Below are 7,273 nucleotides of genomic sequence, written 5' to 3' on the forward strand. Positions count from 1 at the left end.
CTTACATATACAATTCATTCTAAACTGTGTTGGCAAGACTCTGCATCAACAGTGAACATGGCTTGGCCTCGTGAACAGGTCAGAGGGTCAGAGGGTCAGAGGGTGCCAAGCTCTCATTGGCGATCTATCCGCTAGAAGGCCTGCCCCTCTGAGTGCTCAGTGCATGGTCACGTTCCTGCCTATAGCGGCTTAGGTTAGTACAATAGACCTCCATTTTAAAAAAAATTAAACTGAGACACAACACTTGCATATTAGCCACATTTTTGTTTTTCTTATTTTACTTATTACCTGTTATCTGTAACTAAACCAAAACAGCATAACCACTCCACATATAACATGTATCAGTTGATATAAATTAAGGTTGTATTATTCATTTAATTACAGCTGTCTTAATGATAAGTAAATGGTGGAAAGTGTAAGTGTATTTGTGGTTTCCCTCTAAGTAATGTATATCACCTCATTAGTTCAACATGAATTCATCTACCATAAATTGAGTGCTTACTCTGTATAAAATGCTCTGCCAAACACAGGAGTGAATGTTCCATGGCATTTGACCTCAAAGAATATACAGTCTGGAGGGAGAGATGAACACATGCATAACTAGCCAATTTCCAAGTCATTCTGTGGCCACACCAACCTGCTTGTGGTTGGATTCCCAAATTACACCTCTGGGCCTTTCTGTCTCTCTTCTGTCACCTCAGAACCATCTCTGTGCCCTGCTTCCAGGCCTGCCCTAACATTTCTGCAGCCCAAGGCAAGAGCATAAATGGAAGCACACCTATCAAACATGCATACATTTAAAAGTTATAAATCAAGCCAACAAACTGTAATGTAAAATGCATTCTATCTTCCTGTGTGACAAATATATCTTCATAATGACCTGAAGGCCAAGCTCAGATTTAGAATTTTCAGGCTCCTTGGGTTTTTCCATGCTGGAACTTACTGGTGTAGAATATGCCAGTCTACCCCACTTCTCTCTGCTCCCTGGCTTTCTCCAATTCAACAAAGGCTTTTGGGTATAGATATATGGACCACTTAATCTAAGCCCCACCCACACCTCCCAACATCACCCCCAGCTTGGGCCTAGAGGACACACACTATCAGCACATTCTGGCCTTTAAGAGCATGGACTTGTGGAAAAGGCCAGTGCAGGCCTGGAAGGGAGTCTGGGGATGTTTGGGTAGGGAACTCTGGGGCACTGGGTGGTTGGAACCGGGTCTAGAAAGTGGAAACATAAGGTGGTGCAGAGCTAGAGAAAGGCCACAGCAGGATCCTGAAAGCATGGGGTACTCTTCTTGGTCCATCTAAGGACAGTACTGCCAACCCCATTCTTTACTTGTGTGGTGAACTTGGGCTTATTCCTCAAGATCTAATGCAAATATTTCCTCCTGGCTAAATTCCTATCTTTGTGACATCACAGTCACTATACCTTACACATCCCTTTTGACTGAGGGTTCTGGAAAGCAGGGACTATTTCTTTTTTTTTTCATCACATTTTTGCCTCCAGCACCTACACAGGGGTTAACATTGGAAGAGCTCAATAAACTTCTCTTGAATGAATGCATGAATGTAATCCCAAATAGTGATGTGGAATTGTAATGAAAGATGTCAAATGACCAGGAGGCTCCAGGAGGTCTTCCAAAAGGAGGTGTTATTGGATCTGAGCTTAGAATGAATGAATAAGATTCTGGGAAAAAAATTCAAGGAAGGAAGTTAAAAACAGAAGGAAAGACATTTTCCATATACACATATACAACTCAAAATAAAGTGTGTAGACTAAGCATTTAATTCAGATATCTACCTAATATACATGGAGGATATAATCATTTATAGCTTGGCTTAAGGTTTTTATTCTGTTTTGCTTAAGTATGTTTTCAAAATCTATGCATTGCAAAAGTAGTTCTGGCTCTTTTAAGATCAAGGATGTTCTGCCAGACTGATGAGGCGGGGAAAACGGCTGGAAGCCTGCTAAATTGTTAGAAAGGAGATTAATGTTATGTAAATGTAAGTAATTAATCAGCAAGCACCTAGAAGCCAAATACCTGATGTGAAGAGACATTCTTTGAGAGGGGAAAATTGCTCTCCTCTGATTAAAAATGGACTATCAGACAGCATTCAGATTCATCTTTTGCTTCTAACTTTTCCCAAGCTGTCTGAAGTTGAATGTAATCTTCCCCCGCTCCTCAACATAAAGAAACAAAAGAGGAGCTGCAAGACTTGAGCTGAGAACTAGTTGAAGCGATGGCTAAAGAAAGAGGATAGAGAACAGCAATACCAACTGAGCTCTCCAGGGAGCTCAGGGTTTTGAACTGATGTCAGGCAATCATGTTACAACTGAAAGTACAGGACATTCAAAATTATAAAAACAATGATTTTGCAAACATCTCTTACCTGTTGCCTGCCTCAGTATTCAGCCTCTGGTCTTCTGAAACAAACCTTCCTATGTGATGGGCACCAGTCCAGGTGGCGGAGGAGAGCTGCCCCCATCTTCACTCTCATTAAAGAGGTGTGAACATGCCCAGGCCTGGAATCTTAGAGCAGCTCATCCTCCCCGCCTCAGGAATTGAGTCAGAAATGGGCTGAATTGAGTCTTCCTAGTGGCTTTACTTGGGAAATATACTATTTCTTGGAATTGTTAGCTGGTTAAGTCCCATATGCTTGTAGCTACTATTGACATCTTTCCCGACATGAGCAGAGGGCCTTAAGAACTCTAACACAGAAGAAAGCAGATTCAAAAGATGGAGCAAGAACAATAGATCCTGAAAACATTGTTTGTGATCCTATTGTGTTTGCCTGGGACCTGTCAACCCACATATTCCACCCTAAGTCCCCTCTATTTACTCAAACAAATTTGCATTTCTGTTGCCTGCAATAGCAATTGTTCCAATTAATAGAACACAGAGATTTCCAGTGGTTACTCAGATTCCTAAAGTAGATGATTATTTCTTGTCCTGAAAACGATATTTTCTATAGACTGCCTTTACGTGTTTAATAAAATTTATCCAAACCTATTATGTTCCTGTAACCATACAGGTCTTAGATAATAAAAAGATGAATAAAACTTAATTTATGTCTTAATAGAGAACACAATTAGTCAAAAAAAAAATCAGTCTAGGAGGATAAAGACTCTTAAAAATAAAATTTAGGTTGGATATATTCCATTAATAAATATCTAGGCCTTAATTTTAATCACATAAATTTTAAAGTATTTCAAGTGACTGTGGTTATTATTCAAAGCCAGAAGACACACAGGCTTTGTATGAAAAGTTTTTTGCTAGCTTAAATGTATCTGTTTCTTTTGTGACACATAAAATGACTGAATATATTTTAAGCTTACAATAAAAATACAAACTATTTATAAAATAAAAACATAGAACATTACATATAAAAATATATGAAAATGCAGCCAGAGCAGTTACCAAAGATAAATTTTTTTGCTGTAAATACTGTCATTATTAAAGAAAACAATTACTATGGATTAATTAAGAAATTAGAAAATAAGTATAAAGACACAAGAAAAATGTAAATAATAAGATCAGAAGCTAATATACCTAAAAATAGAGGGAAAGGCCGGGCACGGTGGCTCACGCCTGTAATCCCAGCACTTTGGGAGGCCGAGGCGGGTGGATCACGAGGTCAGGAGATCGAGACCATCCTGGCTAACACGGTGAAACATCAGCTCTACTAAAAATACAAAAAATTAGCTGGGCATGGTGGCAGGCGCCTGTGGTCGCAGCTACTCGGGAGGCTGAGGCAGGAGAATGGCGTGAACCCGGGAGGCGGAGCTTGCAGTGAGCCAAAATCGCGCCACTGCACTCCAGCCTGGGTGACAGCGAGATTCTGTCTCAAAAAAAAAAAAAAAAATAGAGGGAAATAGCAGAACTGAGATATTCAGGACAAATTCTCTGCATATAAGCAATAGAATATACAAATATGACAGGTCTAATCAAAAAGAAAAGTGAAAACACGAAAATCAAAATTAGAAGAGATTCAAAAATTATAAAAGAAGATTATGCATAACTTCACTCAATCTGAATATCTCAATGAAACTCATGAATCTCTGGGACAAAATAATTACTTCAAACTGAATCAAGGATAAGTAGAAACTGAAACATACCTAATATGGTTTCTGGCAGAGGGCAGGCATTCAACAACTGGAATGCATGAACAGAGAGGAATTGGAACAGGTGTCAAAGTACAACTTGTAAATGATTTTTCACGAGAAGTCAATTCAGACTTTCAAGGGCTTAACATCTACCACACTATTCGAATTGTTTCAGAGTTCAGAAAATGACAATAAGGTGTACAATCTATTTTATGAAATCAGCATTATCTAGAACAAAACCATAGACAGCAAAAAAAGAAAATTACAAACAAATCTTACCTATGAATATATGTTAAAGCGTATGAATATATTTTCATCTGTTTGTGATGATATCTCACAAAAGTGGATAATTGGATTTCCACAAATCTAGAGGCTCTGTTTGAATTGTCTGATTTTAAACTAAGACTTTTGGGTATAAAGAGCATTTGTTCTGGGTGTTCCAAGAATGCATCTCAAAGACATGAGCAGTGATTTTCTACATAAGCCAAGATGGGTGGGGGTGCATATGTGAATGTCAGGAGAAAAATCCTGTGGAGAGTACAATGACAGGCAGAGAGGAGCAAGATGCACACACACAGGAAAACAGACAACATAATGGTGATGTCAAGAAATACTCCAAGTCAGAACTCATGGGGGAATCTTTCCAAACTGCAGACCCTAATTATGTTCAAACTGCTTCTCACATGGTCATTTCTATGTGAAATTATTTATTCATATAGAATAACTTATTTACCATGGTAAACATTTCTCCTTAGCAATGATGGCAGTATAAAAAAGTAGACTGATTACTAAGAGAACAATTCAAATATAAAAATTATAATACTTAGAAATAAGCATAGTTAGAATTGTGTAGAACCTTTGTGAGTAAAATTTAAAACAAAAACAAAGAAACAAAAAGACTTTGAATTAAAAGTCCAACATTTAACTGAATGAAAAAGATTTAATTTTTTAAAATTTACAATTTTCACCAAATTATATCTATTATACTTTTTAGTCAAAATTCTAAAGGGAGATTTTAGGAATTTGACATATATACTCAGACTTTCCTGAATGAATAAAAGGGCAAGAATGTCCAATAATATTTTGGAAAAGAAGACTAATAAAATTATTTGTCTTACAAGATAATGAAAATTATTTTGAAAATAATTATTTTTATTTTATGTATTTAAAAAACATTTAATTTACCAATAATCTGTGTGCACTCACTATAGAGAAGATCACTCAAACTTATTTTGGTTGAAAAGAATAACAAATTATGCATTTTTATATTTATATCAATATGATTGCTCTAAGTGGTGTATGTTCCTTGATTTATTAAAAAAAGAAAAAAAAAAGGCCAATCAATAAGTCTTGAAAATGTGTTTAAATTTTCACATCTTATATTGTATAACAGCTACACAGTCATTGTTTATTTATTTATTTATTTATTTTTATTTTTATTGTTTCTGAGACAGAGTCTCGCTCTGTCGCCCAGGCTGGAGTGCAGTGGCGCAACCTCGGCTTACTGCAAGCTCCGCCTTCTGGGTTCACGCCATTCTCCTGCCTCAGCTTCCTAAGTAGCTGGGACTACAGGCGCCCGCCACCTTGCCCGGCTAATTTTTTTTTATTTCTTTAGTGGAGACGGGGTTTCACCGTGTTAGCCAGGATGGTCTGGATCTCCTGACCTCGTGATCCACCCGCCTCGGCCTCCCAAAGTGCTGGGATTACAGGCGTAAGCCCCCGCGTCCGGCTCACAGTCATTGTTCTAAGATTTTTTCTTCCGATCTATTTTTTAAACCATAGAACAACAAACACCATGTATAAAAAATGTGGTTTTTTTCCCAGAAACAAAGTGCAAACCGAAACCATAGCCATGATTTTATTTTCTTTCTTAGTCACCAAATTACCCAATTTGCCCCAGTAATTTAAGGAAGTATTGGCAGCTCCCTCATGGCTGGTAAGAACTTGAAGAGGGGACAGATTTATCAGATAAATGTAAATTGTCAGATACTCTTTCCACATGACCTCAAAATTAGTTTTGCCTGCTGGTAAGGGTTGCGCTTTTTGTTCAACTGCATTGAAGAGTCCATTTAGAAAACTTCAAAACTCTTTATTTCTGCCCGAGGATGCTGCCCTACTGACTGCCCCTCTGGAGATGATGCAAAAAATCTCCACTTCTTTTTAAGTATGGGGAATGATTTACCCAAGCAAAGCAATAAAGCGTGTTCAGAAGTAACTAAACTCAGCATGCCCTGTAGTTACTGCTTGGTTCTGCTATTTCAAACCTATAATTAGATACGTTGTTAGGTTTTGCTAAGCTTTAATGACCTCCATTCTGTTTATGACAAATGCTGGAGAGCCACCCCCTGGGGGAATCCTATGGGGCAAATGCTGATGACTTGATGAGGGCTCACTTTATTTATTTAGTCTTGAGACACAATTTTCTCATTTTCAGATTGTTAAACATTCCAGCATGTCAGCATAACGTATGTGCATCATGCATGGTATGTGTGTGGTGGATAGTGTGGGTGGAGTATGTATTGGCAGCATGGGGAGTCATCAAAATTAATCACTAAATGTGTAAGGACTGGATTGGAAGTCATAGCCCTTTGGGTAATGCTCTCTGTGGCTGTACTTTTGATTCTCAAGAGGTGGTTAATGAAAAGTTGGGCAAAGTTGTATTTAGTTATGGTTATTCAGTAAGTAGATAAGCATTTATCATGTAAGTAATACAAAATGACAGTTCAAAACCTATTTGGGAAGATAACACGACATAAACAAAACAGATAAGGATGAAGCAGGCAATGGAGAGCTCTTCAGGAAAGACTCCCCTGATCTTTCCAGGCAGAATCAAGCCCTTATCCAAGCCCCATTACTATACTCAGTGCATTGCAATAATTATTTGTTTACACATTTGCCTCATTCACATATAAGGTAAGTTCTCTGGGGACAGAAACTATTCTTATTGTTATTCCATTCTTAGTGCCTTACACAGTCCTGACATGAGACAGGGGCTCAGAAAATGGGACTGACCATGTGAATTAATGAACATAGTACAAGGTCACCTCTATACTGGAGGAAAGATCCCAATGGTTGTTGGTAGAGAGAGTCAGTAAAGGAGGCCTTCAAGGGTGGCCTGAGATGCATAAGGAAGACTTTATACCCACTCTAGATGCAGCCACACTGACT

Source organism: Macaca thibetana, chromosome 13 (genome assembly GCF_024542745.1).
Source record: "Macaca thibetana thibetana isolate TM-01 chromosome 13, ASM2454274v1, whole genome shotgun sequence".
NCBI lineage: Eukaryota > Metazoa > Chordata > Mammalia > Primates > Cercopithecidae > Macaca > Macaca thibetana.